Below are 13128 nucleotides of genomic sequence, written 5' to 3' on the forward strand. Positions count from 1 at the left end.
CTGTGCCACGATGTCTGCACTAGCCCAGGCGGGTGCCCACCTCCTGCGGTCCCGGGCAAGCTCCCAGGAGCCGCCAGCCTGGTCCCGGGAAGAGGCAGAGGGTTGGGGGGCATCGGGTGGGTGGCTCAATCCGTGCCAGGTGCAGGGTCTGCTGGCTGGGTGCTGGCAGGCTTACACCTGACACGGGCACCGTAGCCAGCCCGTGCCCCTTTAAGGGCTCCGGGGCCGGGAGGGGGGCAGACGAGTTTCCCTGGTGGTGCCCAGAGTGGCCACCAGGGAAAGCTGGGGAGGGCTAGCCTCCCACTAGTTCGAACTAGGCTTAATCCTCGTGGAATGAGGTTTTCCTAGTTCGAACTAAGCGCTCCGTTAGTTCGAATTAAATTCGAACTAACGGAGTGCTAGTGTAGCGCCTATGAAAGTTAGTTCGAACTAACGTCCGTTAGTTCGAACTAACTTTGTAGTGTAGGCATACTTTATGTAAGAACTGGCATCCTGATTCAGCCTGTTGAGCAACTCTGCCTCCGGCTTCCTGTAGTCAGCCGCTGGTCAGTTTCAGCAGCGGCTGAATCTGGAATCTGGATGCCAGTTCCGACTTACATACAGATTCAACTTAAGAACAAACCTACAGTCCCTATCTTGTACGTAACCCGGGGACTGCCTGTACTGAGACAGCAGAGATCCAGATCAAAACATGCTGACTGTTGCCAGGAGTGCAGCTGCTACATCCTCCTAGGCCACTTCCTACCTTGTCCCTTGTAACTGAGCACTGGGCATCTCCAGGGTTCCCAGACTTTTGATGGCTCCCAGTCACTGGTGGTCAGTGAAGGCAGGGCTGAGGGAAGCAAGACCCCAGCCCCACCTCCAGCCCCGCCCCTTCTGCTAGGCCCTACCCCTTCTCCACCCCCTGGGTTGTGTGCTTCCCCCTTCCAGCCATGGGAGGGGGGAGTGGGGAAATGGGCACGTGCTCATCTCAGTCTCTCCAGCCACAGTGGAAGGCATACTGTGACACGCCACACAGCACACCCAAGCCCAGCCTACCCTCTTAAGCGCCCAGCCCAACCCAGCCTCGGAGCACTGGAAGAGGAAGGAGTTTGCACCACATGGCCAGGCCTGGCCTCCCCAGGCCTGGAGCACTGGGAGGGTGGGCTCTGGAGGCAGCAACACTCCACCCCCAGATAGGGTTGCCAGATGGTTGAAACAAAAATACCGAACGTTCCCCCCCCCCAAAAAGCCACCGAGAAAAAATTCTGTTGAAGGAAAAAAAAGGGGGGGGGAACCAAAGTTGTCGAGCAAAAGAAAAAATAAATAAAACAGCATTAAAATAGCATGTTCCCTTTAAGAGTGAGTGCAGGGATAGGAACAGGGGAGCGGTTGAGCACTAAGACCCCCCCCCCCTTGGTCAGCAGCCATTTTGTGCTGGCAGCCTTGCAGAACCAGGTAAGCATGGGGCCTGGGGTCGGGGAACTGGGGGTGTTGGGCGCTGAGTGTTTGTAGGGTTGCCAGGTGCTCGGCATTTTCGCCTCCTGGCCAGGGGGAAAAAAACCAGAAAATACCAGACATCTTAGGTGTCCGGTATTCTCTGAATTTTTTTACCGGACAGGAGGCGAAAATATTGGACTCCTGGCAACCCAACCTGCAGAGCACCTACAGCAGGTGTTCTGGGGGCAGAGTGCAGGCAGGACTATGCCTGGTGGTTTGAGAAGGCAAAGTCTTCCCCTACCTTACATACCTAATGCCCATGCACCCAGTGATCCTGGGTTCCAACAAACCACTGCCAGTGTCTGGGTCACTGCATGAGCTTCAACATCGCTGGTTCCCTTGTCCGAGCCTCTGGCACTTCCTGGGCTGAAGCCCCCACTGTGTATTCTACTTCCTCAGCTGTTAGTCCAGACTGAGCTACTCTGCTTCCTTTTATACAACAGCTGCACCCAAATCATTATTAGGCTTTTCAGAGTACATTGGGGTGGACTGGGGATGTTAACAGGTAACTGGTTAACTGGTACCCGGGAAGCAGCCCAGTGCCTGTGGTCTGCCATGAATGGAAGGCTGCACCAACACTACTAGGCCCCCCACATGGAGCTGTCAGTTTCTGGCCCCGCACAGGGCTGCCACTTCCAACCGCACATGGGGCTCATGGCTCTGCTAGCTCTGCACGGGCTGGGAGCCAGCAGCCCTGGCCAGGACTGGAAACAGCTGGCATGGAATGGCCGAGGCCCATGGCGGAGAGGCCGCTCCATCCTGGCCATGGCAGGCAGCAGGAGCCACTCCAGCCCAGCTAGGCTGGAACTCCCCTTCCACCTGCCCTGATTTAATTAGTTAACTCATTAAACTTAATTTTTAACTGGTAAACTAATTAAACAGGATTTTACATCTCTAGTGTGGTTCAGAACAAACTAGAATTATTTCTTATCAAGCTACTGAAGCAAAGGGGAAAAAAAGGTATGTTTGTAAGAGAAGAGGAACATAGTGTCCTTAATGTTTACTCAGTGACTTCAGTGAGTTAAGTAAAGAAAGAGTTACAATTAGTGAGGACCTCAAAATTTGGCTCAGTAAAAACTGCCATGATTCACTGATTTGTCTTGGCAAGTGCTCACATGATCTATGTCAAGCTTCAACTGCACTGGCAGAAAGCTAAACCATTTCTGAAAACAGATTTACTAATAAACTAGCCCTCTGGGAACTATTTTTGTGCATCTAGCACTATTTCTAGAAGCAATGTGAACTGAGCTAAATCGGGATCGTGCTGAACTCTAAACTCCCAACACAGGACTCAATGCTGGCATAGTATAGTAACTCTGTCAAGGGGACGCAATCCACACTATACAGTTTAAACCCATAAAGTTTAGAACTGTTAGCATGGATAGGGCTTTATGGCTACCACTTCTTAAGGGAAATATTGTACATTTGCATTGTTTGGACCTGTTCCTGTAATCCAGGACTACACAACACGTGGCCAGCGGGCCATATGCAGCCCACAGCCCATTTGTTTGCGGCCTGCAGTGCAGTTTGGGTTTACATGGAGCTCAACATGCAGCCCGCAGGTGGGAGCCAAAACAAAAAAGTAGTCAATATAATGGTCTTCTGTTGATAGGTGTTTTAGTAGTTAAATTCCTGGACTGCCATTGCTCATTAAAAGTGCTGTCTGTCATATGGGTGGAAATTGAGTAAATATTACATTTTATTAATATCAGCAGAACTGACCTACATGGGGCCTGCATGTAGTGTAGTTTTGCCTTAATCTTTGTATTCATGCACGTCAGTGCTAAAGAAGCTATTTGCATATATTTGCAAATATATTTTCATGTATATGCAATCACACTTAAGTTGCAGCCCTCAGCATGTGCTGTGACCCTCGGCATTGTGGCTCCTGGAGCTTCCAAAGTTGAATAGCCCTGCTGTAAACCCCTTTCCAATCTATATGTTTATTTGGAATTTGGACTGCATATAGGTGCATTCTCTGAGATGACTCCCTTTTTTATTCTCTATTAGTTGCATGATTGTGATGAGCAAGTCCTGTGTAAGACTTGACTCCTTTGATCAACTTAATGAAATCTTAGAGCTACCGGTTCTCTTTGGGTGCATCTATACTGCACCCATAGCTCAAAATAGCGTATTTCAAAATTCGGCGCTGTCTACACAGCACTTATTTCAAAATAAATCACTATTACAAAATGTTCCTCCAGTGAGTCAGCGTGGCCTCCCAGTGACCCAGATGAGGAAACTCTTCCAAAGACTCCTAGGTTGGCAGTACCAGAACAACCCAGCCCCGTCCACAGGAAACAGAAAGGCAGGGCCGGAGGTATAAAAAGAGGAGCTCCAAGCTCAGTTGGAGCTCAGCTGCAGAGCAGGCCAAAGGCTCTACCCCAGCCCTGAAGAGAAAGGTCCTGCCACACTGCCCTCAGAGGGAAGGCTTGGTTAGGCCACTAGGGCCACTGCCGGGTCCTGAGAACTGGCCCGGGCTGCCATGGCCACTGGTGGACCCTAATAACTGGATAAGGCCATGGAGGCCGCTGCCTGGGCCCACAGATTTACCCGGACCCCCAGGACTCTTGCCAGGCCCAGACAACTGGGCTGGACCACCTGGACCTTTACCCGAACAGGACCCAGAGCCTATGGACACACTGCCAGCACCTCCGCCCCCAGCTGATCCCGAGGAAGAGCACCCGAATCAGGTAGGCCTCCAGGAGGAATGGGGTAGTGGCCCAGGGGAAGACGACCCCAGGGCGGCTGAGGAGCTGGAGGTCAGCTGGACAGCATGTTATGGTTCGGATCCCCACTGACCAATATACCTGGTCAGCGTGTTGTGGCTCGGATCCCTGCCAACCCAGTGACCACCACGCTGCCACTGCTAGAGCCCTGAGCTGGTGTGGAGTGGGCGAGCCTGCGTCTTCCTGTAGGAAGAGAAACCCCTGCACTTATCGACTCTCCGCCAGCAAGGAGACTTGACCCCTGGCTCAGCCTGAAGACAGGCCTGGGCTCTGAACTATTTGGATTGTTTAATTGTTTATGGACCGTTTGCTTACAGATTGCTGGCTCACCCTCACGCTGGGCCTGGCCTCCCAAACTGGAGCCTTAAAACCCATAAACTAACTGTTTGTTTGTTGCCCTGCCCTGACCCAGGGCCTGGGCTCATAAAACTGCCTCTGGGTTTACCTAAAACTGCTTAAATGATTGTTTGCTGCGCTGCCCCGAACAAGGGCATGGCTTCTATAACTGATATTTGGCCTGTAGTCAGGCCTGAGGCCCTTTACTCTGGCAGCTCATAGTGTGTCAGCATGGCCTCCCGCTGACAGGGATTATTACAGTCCATTATTCCTCATGGAATGAGGTGTACAGGGACATCGGAATAGCAAGACTTATATCTAATATATAAAGGAGAATGTTTGTAAGTTTGTGCGCTAATAACTTGGACACTATAAGAGCTACCGCAACCAAACTTTGCATGGGATAACCTTTCCTCCAGGAAAAGGTTTTAAGGTACTTTTGGACCCACTTGGACCCGAGCTCAAGCTGTAAAAATCAAAAAGTAACCTGCCGTGCTGTGCTGCAGGGGCTGCCCTGCCCACCCTAGGTCCCATGCCCGCCGCCCCGCCCACCTAAGGTCCCGTGCCCCCCTCCCGCCCGTGAGGTTACATAAGCAACCCTCTTTCCCCTGTCCCGTGCCAGCACATAGTGCCCCGACCCTCATACACACAACGGCTCAGGCACCTGCCCTGCCCACCGTGGCACCTGCAGCCCCGGGCGTGAGCTGGGGCACCCCTCCCGCGTGTTACCTCCCCGCCACCCGGGGTCACACCCCCCCCTCTGGGGATGACGCGGACTTATATTTTAATCCCTATAGAAATCAGTGCAACTTTTCTACCATTCAAAAAAGATAACGGACTACTGTTTTTCTACATTTTGTTCCTCCGGTTTCCTGAGCAACGTCGGGTAACTCCAGCTAGTTTTGAAATAATGGGCACTCTCAAAAGACACAGAATACCTATTTTGGGATACCTCCAGTATCCTGAAATAGACATAGCCTTTCTGTCTAAAGGTGAACTCCATTTTTTTGCAAAAAGTTTGAGAAATTGTGACACAGGCAGAAGTGCAGGTGGGTCTTTCAGATAATATCCACATAGCCTGGAGCTAGGGAATAAAATTTCAGCATAAATTCCTGACCACCCCACTACAGCTCTCTTCCTTTCCACATTTCTCAGCCAGATGAAAAAGCCAAGCCAAATAGTGTCTTGTAAATGATCTTCTAGAGGAGAAGAGAATACTGTTAGCGTGCCCAGTATGGAAGGATACAGTATCTTTGTGTGTTTCAAAAGATGTAAAATCAAGGTTTACTATATAAAACTAGGAAGCATATTGGAAATTAAGAATTTAGGGCAAAATAAAATATTAATGTAATATCTAATTCACTACTGAAGGGAAACTAATAATTATTTTACTTATTTTCCTATTTAATTTACCTAAAACCATTCAATTTTTTCATGTAAAGATGCCACATAATAGTCTGCTGCAGTGGAGTGCCATAGAATCTGGGAGTTTAGCCACAGAATTTTGGTCAGGCTATCCAATGAATGATCAGGGGCCTTGCCTAACATAAGCCACACATGAAGGAGGACAGATTTGAAATGGATAGTAAAAGACAAAAGGGAGTTAAGTCTAGCTTTTAAATACAGGGGAGAGCTAAAAATGCTCATATGGGAAAGAAGAGAAAAAGGAAGAACTGTCTGTCTCAAGTCTGTCTGTCTTCAGAGTCATGCCGGCCTCTGCACCTAAATACAATTTCAGTCACTTATCAAACTGTGTTCCCCAAAATTTATTTTTGCTTGAAGACTCTGGAGTGTGTAGGCTTAACAGAGAATGTGGAACTCGAACAAAAGGCACTCAAGGGACTTACTTTGACTATTGCAACCCCTTACATGGGTATAAATAAAGTTTACCAGAAATGCTATTTGTAATACAGCACGGATGAGTGAAAAAAAGGCAAAAATAGATGTTAATGGGAAAGCAAATTAAGAACAGATGTTAGGCACTTTTTACAGAGAATAAACTTGACAAATGACCTCTGGACAAGTTTGCTGGGAGGTCATTCAAGAGAAAGATGTCTTGTTAGGAAAAAGCATGGGCCAAACCCTTATTCAGGTCCTATATGATTTTTTAAAAAGTTTAGCATGTCAGGATGGTCCTAAAAAGTCCCTAAAAGTATTTCTGTACCCTAATATGTTTTCACATTTGATACAGATATTTTTGGATAATAAGCACTGACAGCAGGAAATGTATTTAAATGCTTCTTTAATCTACTGCCTAACTAAATATTACATATGGCAGAATGAAAGTACTTCCAACCATGAGACAACTTTTTAAAATATGAATAGGGCAGGGGTTTGTTACCATGTCACTGCAATACTGGGCAGCTAGGATTAGTTCTATTTTTCATGTCCTTTATAACTTTGCACAGAAAAGCATTTTCAGCTAAAATAACGTGAACCAGGTTTTTAAGTTTAGCCCTGTGTAAACTGCACTGAAGCTTCAAGGTAGGAGTAGCGCTGAGAAGCACTGTGCTTCACAGTCATATCTTTGAGTCATAATTGCTCTCCCTCTCTCTCCTTGCCCCTGGGCACAGTAAATGTTTGCATATGACAGTGACATTTGTCTACCTGCTTCAGTGCCATAGATTAACAGTCTCACTTCAGAAGTGTCAAATACAGGTTGCATCTCCCAAATCTAGGATTATCTTGTCCGGCAACATCTGTGGTCCAGCATGACCATGGATGTTCCTGGATGAGAAAGTCCCGGGGCAGGTGGGCCAGCAGCGGGGAGCCTGGTGCAATCCTGCCTGTCTACTAGCAGTGCGGCTGCAGCAGCCTGGGAAGAGAGCGATTGGGGCTATCTGCTGCCCAGCAGTGCGGCCTGAACAGCAGCAGGAGAAGTCTGGCCAGGCCACATCTGCCTGGGAGGTAATGGGGCCACAGTGGCGGCGACGACAGTGTGATTGGGGCTGCCTGCCACCCGGGATCAGGGCTGGGGTTGTGGCCGCAGCAGCATGGGAGGGGAAGCCGGCCACAGCAGCCCAGCACAATCAGCGCAGCTGGGGCCACGTACCACATGGCAGTGGGGCTGTGGCTGTGGCTGGGGCTGGGGCTGCAGCAGCAGCCCAGTTGGGACAACCTGCCATTCGGCAGTGGGGCTGGAGCTGCCCGGCCAGCAGCAGAGCCAGGGCTGAAGGAGCCAGCAGCAGGGAGGGGCAGCAGGCTGAGGTGCTGGTATCAGGGGGCCTCCCATTTTCTGGCAAGTTCCCTCATCCAGGACCAGTCAAGTCCCGAGCATGCCAGACAAAAGAGGTCCAACCTGTACAATGAAAGTTAAAATTACATAAGCAAAACTACCCCAGTGGATCCTACTCTCACAAATCAAGTTGTCTGAGTTTTTCCAGTTTTTTAACTATATCTTAACTACAGGGCCTACTATCATTGATTCTGCAGCAGCTGCTGCAATTTGCTGGCATGGGGGCAACAATCATCAAAACTATATATCTTGAAGGAAAATGGAAATGCCACAGTCAACTGACAAACAGAAAACAAAATATTCTTATGACAGAATGCCACCAAAACCCCCTTTATAGCTCTCTTCATATCTTTAACACTGTTAAAGAAAACAACTATGGTCCTGTAGCATCTTAGGCTATGTCTAATAACTCCCAAAATAACTATTTCAAAATAAATTTATTCCTCTTCACAAGTAGGAATTATTATTTCAAAATTACAAGCCCATTATTTTCAAATACCAGGCTTGGTAGTGTGGACGCTAGCCTTGTTATTGTGAAATAACAAGGGTACATCTACACAGTAGTGCATACCTCAAAATAAGCTATGTAATTTGAGCTACGTAAATTGCATAGCTTATTTTGAAATTTGGTGCTGTCTACACAGAGCTAATTTCCAAATAAATCACTATTCAGGCGTCTTCTTTACTCCTTGTGCAACGAGATTTACAGGAAGCTAGAAAAAGAAGTCTGTTATTTTGAATGTATTTCAAAATAACAGGCGTGCTGTTAAGATGTGCAGAACACTATTTCGGGATAACGAATGTTATCCTGAAATAGCGTCCTGTGTAGATGTACCCATAGAGACTAACAAAAATATATATGGTATCATGAACTTTTGTGGATATAACCCACTTCTTCAGATGAGTGATGCAAAAAGGAGGAAAAGAAGGGTGGTAGCCAACAAGCAAAATAACAGGTCATCACCTACAACTCCTAGCTTAAACCCCTCCAGTTCACCATTGATAATCTACAATCTATCCTGGAAAATGATCTCTCACAGGCATTGGGAGACAAGCAAGTCCTTGACTACAGACAGCCCCCTAACCTAAAGAAAATTCTTTCCAGCAACCATACATCACACCTCAAACATACTCTCCCAGGGTATGTCTACACTACCCCGCTAGTTCGAACTAGCGGGGTAATGTAGGCATACCGCAATTGCAAATGAAGCCCGGGATTTGAATTTCCCGGGCTTCATTTGCATAAGCGGGGCGCCGCCATTTTTAAATCCCCGCTCGTTCGAACCCCGTGCCACGTGGCTACACGCGGCACGAACTAGGTAGTTCGAACTAGGCTTCCTAGTTCGAACTACCGTTACTCCTCATTCCACGAGGAGTAACGGTAGTTCGAACTAGGAAGCCTAGTTCGAACTACCTAGTTCGTGCCGCGTGTAGCCACGTGGCACGGGGTTCGAACGAGCGGGGTTTTAAAAATGGCGGCGCCCCGCTTATGCAAATGAAGCCTGAGAAATTCAAATCTCGGGCTTCATTTGCAATTGCGGTATGCCTACATTACCCCGCTAGTTCGAACTAGCGGGGTAGTGTAGACATACCCCCAGGAACCTACCTCTTCAATAAACTCCATTGCCAACTCTGTCCACACAGGTATACAAGTGACACCATCACAGGACCTAATCACATAAGCCACTACATCAGAGGCTCATACAACTGCATATCCTCTAATGTGTTATACACCATCAAGTGCCAGCAATACCCCTCTGCCAAGTATATTGGCCAAACTGTCTCTATGACAAAGGATTAATGGATACAAATCAAATGTTAGAAACTGTAACACAGAGAAACCTGTGGGGGAACATTTTAACCTGCCTGAGCACTCATTAATGGATTTGAAAGTAGCCATTCTTCTACAAAGTAATTTCAGGAACCAACTACAGAGAGATTCAAAGGGGTAGCCCATGTTAGTCTGTATCTTAAAAAAAAAATTAAAAAGCTTAAAAAACTAGTGGTCCTGTAGCACCTTAGAGACTAACAAAAATACAAATAGTACTATGAGCTTTCATGGGCACAATGCACTTCTTCAGATGACAGACATGGAACAAGAGGCACAGAGGGACAAATATAAAGCAGAAAAAGAGGAGAAAGGGAGAGGAGAAAAAAAGAACTGTCAATTAAAGTGTCCATTCTAAATGAGGCTAATAGAGTGGGCTGTAAGTGTCTGATACTTAGCTTTTGATGTAATAACAGCCTATCCAAGAAATGTCTTTGTTCAGTCCCTGGGTATATGTGTCAGAATTGCATACAAAGGCCAGTTCCACAGTTTCTCTCTCTGGTTGGTTTCTGAAATTATTCTGCAAGAGAATGGCCACTTTTAAATCTATTAATGAATGTCCTGAAAGTTAAAATGTTCCCCAACAGATTTCTGTGTGTTACCATTTCAAATATGTGATTTGTGTCCATTAATCCTTTATTGTAGAGAGTGTGTAGTCTAGCCAATATACATAGCAGGGGGGCATTGCTCGCACTTGATGGCATATATCACAATATTAGAGTGATATATCACAATATTACTCCTTACCAACCCAAATAGTCTCCCAGGCTTCAATAGGATTACATGTGTGAATACAGCAGGCAAGGATCCAGCTCTGCTTCATGTGAAATCGATGGCAAAACTTCCATTGACTTGAGCATTGCTGACTCACAGCTCCACTAATGAAATTTACAGTAAGATGTTGTACAGCCAAGAGGCTAAGATCAGCAGTAAACATTGAGCATAGCAGGTACATCTTGAGTCCAAAAGGAATATCTGAGTTTTTACTCCATCCATCTACGTGCTTAGCCTCAGTCTTGAAAACAAAAAAAACTATGAAATGTAGAAAAGTGACAACCAATGGTTTTGTAAAACAAGTGCTAATGACAAGACACTATAATATAGTGTTAATCAAACACAATATACAATGTTACCCTTCTGCCCAGGGTTGGAATAAGAACACAGGAAAACTGATTTGTGAACTGATGTTGCCGTTCAATATACTTTTCTACCAAACATTTCATGAGTTATGAAGGCTGACCCCTGTTACCAAGTTCTTCCTTACATTATTCTTAGCTGAAAAGACTGCTCCCAATTTTTTGAAAGCTATTTGCAGTAGAGTAATACCTGGTCTGTAAGGCTACATCTACATAACAAGGTTTTTGAGCAAACCGCAGAGCATCCACATCTCAAGCGCGTTTTTGCGCAAGAAAATCTACAGTCAATCGACAGAATAGAGAGGTTTTTGCGGTGTAGGTATACCTCCTTCTACAAGGCATAATTCCTTTTTGCGCTACAGCTCTTGCACAAAAAGGCATATGTGGACGCTCTGCAGGGGTTTCTTGCTCAAAAAGAGCCTATCCAAAAAAGCATCCTGTGAATGGCAATCAGAGCTCTTCCGCAAGAGCATCCATGCAGTGTGGACGTGCTTTTGCATAAGAAATTTTTGCGCAAGAACTCTTCTGCAAAAGACTTCTTGCGCAAAAACCCTGCAGTGTAGACATAGTCTAACAGAAGTATTTTGAAGGATATAAATGACAAGGGAAAGAGAGAAATTGCTAGCACAGTCAAGAGGACATAACTAACTATAATAAAATAAAAGTAAGATAAACATATCTTAGGATCAATATCAGGAAAGCTTCCTAAGGGTAAACTTAATTAAAGAGCCATCAACAAAGAAAAGTGATACAATCTCATTAATTGAAATAGCTAAAATTAGAAAAGAAAAGCACTAAAAAGTCTACTGTAGGGAACAATTGGTACATTGTCAGGAGAATGAACTAGCCGAACTAATAGGTCCTTTTATCTAATTTTATTATTATTATCTGAAGGACAGATGGGATGTCATGGTCCTCCTACCACATATAACTGAGCACATGGTGGATAACACAGCATTCACTGTGCCACTTACAGTTTCAAATAACCCAGAGGTCCCCAAACTGTACAGCAGAGGAACATTTTGGAGAGAGGCAGGGGGCCAAACCATCCCTCATAGGGGTGGGAAGAAAGAACCATCCAGACCTACTCCTTTCCCAGCTCTGAGGTGGCCCCACCCTCAGCCACAGCCAGAGATTCCAGCCTCTTACCTGGTCCCACCCTATCCCGGCCATGACCTGACCACAGCTCCACACCTGGGCCAGCCCAACCCACAGCTACAGCCTTTGGCTGCACCTCTATTCTTGGCTGCAGTTCCATTCTCAACCTCAGACCTGCCTGCAGCTGCAGCCCCAGTCTCGGATTCCTTATCCCTGTCCATGTCCTTCATCCTACCCCGAGAAGCGATGACCACACTCCTGGCCATGGCTTGGGTTGGGGGGCAGACAGGAATGGATGGAGCATCACCCTGAAAGGTTTGGGGACCACTGATATAGCCAAATGATATGATGTCAATATTTGAACAAAAGGTTCCCACAAAATCCCCCCCAGCCTGCAATCAAGCGTGATGGGTAACAGAGGATAAGGAAAGCTGTGCCTCCCCAAACAGCCAGGTGTTTCCTCACTTACACTCTACCCCCAAGGACTCCTCATACTAGAGCTGGCATGGTGTGGGAACCATGCTGCCAGCCTCGTACTCTGGTGTTGGTGCCATGCCATCTGCTCTCCCAGTGTTCTGGGGGGCTGTAGTGTTTGGGGCCACCCCACCTGCAATCCCAGTGATCCTGGGCTGGACTCATGCCTCTCGCCCTCCTGGCACTCCAGGGCTGGGGGCACTAGGCTGGGGTAGGGGCCCGCAGAGGTGATGGAGAGCCTCTGATCTCTGGCAGGGGACATGGAAGGGAGGGACAAGGCCTCAGATGGAAGGGATTGAGCTGGGGGCTAGCTTCCCCAGCTGGCGCAGCGGTTCACAAGCTGCCCATGCCCATGCCTGTGTACTAAGCATGTGTGTGCCCATAAGAAAGTGAGCAAGGAGAGGGAAGGAGGAAGAGAGAGACTAAGGAATCTTAATTTAGTATCTAATTTAGACAAAAATCTTTTCATGTAGCTATGAGAATGAAAAGAAGCAACCCCATTTGCCAGTCAAACTTGTTGCACTTGCTAAAAATCTTTACATTTTGTTCCTGAAAAATATATTGAAAATTCTGATAGCACAGCACAGTGCTCACTAGGGGTATGTCTACACTACAAAGTTAATTCAACCTAATGGACGTTAGTTCTAATTAACTTTCATAGGCGCTTAATTCGAACTAGGTAAACCTCATTCTACAAGGACTAAGCCTAGTTCGAACTTACTAGTTCGAATTAAGGGGTGTGTAGCCCCTTAATTCGAACTAGTGGGAGGCTAGCCCTCCCCAGCTTTCCCTAGTGGCCACTCTGGCCAACAC

General features: G+C 47.0%; 1 protein-coding gene and 1 long non-coding RNA gene across 3 annotated transcripts in view; one reads left to right on the forward strand and one right to left on the reverse strand.

Moving 5' to 3' along the window:
- MTMR7 (myotubularin related protein 7) overlaps positions 1-13128 on the reverse strand; it is a 77358-nt gene that overhangs the window by 55155 nt on the left and 9075 nt on the right. The window lies entirely within an intron of this gene.
- Positions 3770-13128, forward strand: part of LOC112546677 (uncharacterized) — a 29258-nt gene continuing 19899 nt past the window's right edge. The window contains exon 1 of the long non-coding RNA XR_003090390.3: positions 3770-4172. This is a non-coding gene — a long non-coding RNA (uncharacterized LOC112546677). The remainder of the gene's footprint in view (positions 4173-13128) is intronic.

Source organism: Pelodiscus sinensis, chromosome 4 (assembly GCF_052426305.1).
Source record: "Pelodiscus sinensis isolate ZL-2025 chromosome 4, ASM5242630v1, whole genome shotgun sequence".
Classification (NCBI taxonomy): Eukaryota; Metazoa; Chordata; order Testudines; family Trionychidae; genus Pelodiscus; species Pelodiscus sinensis.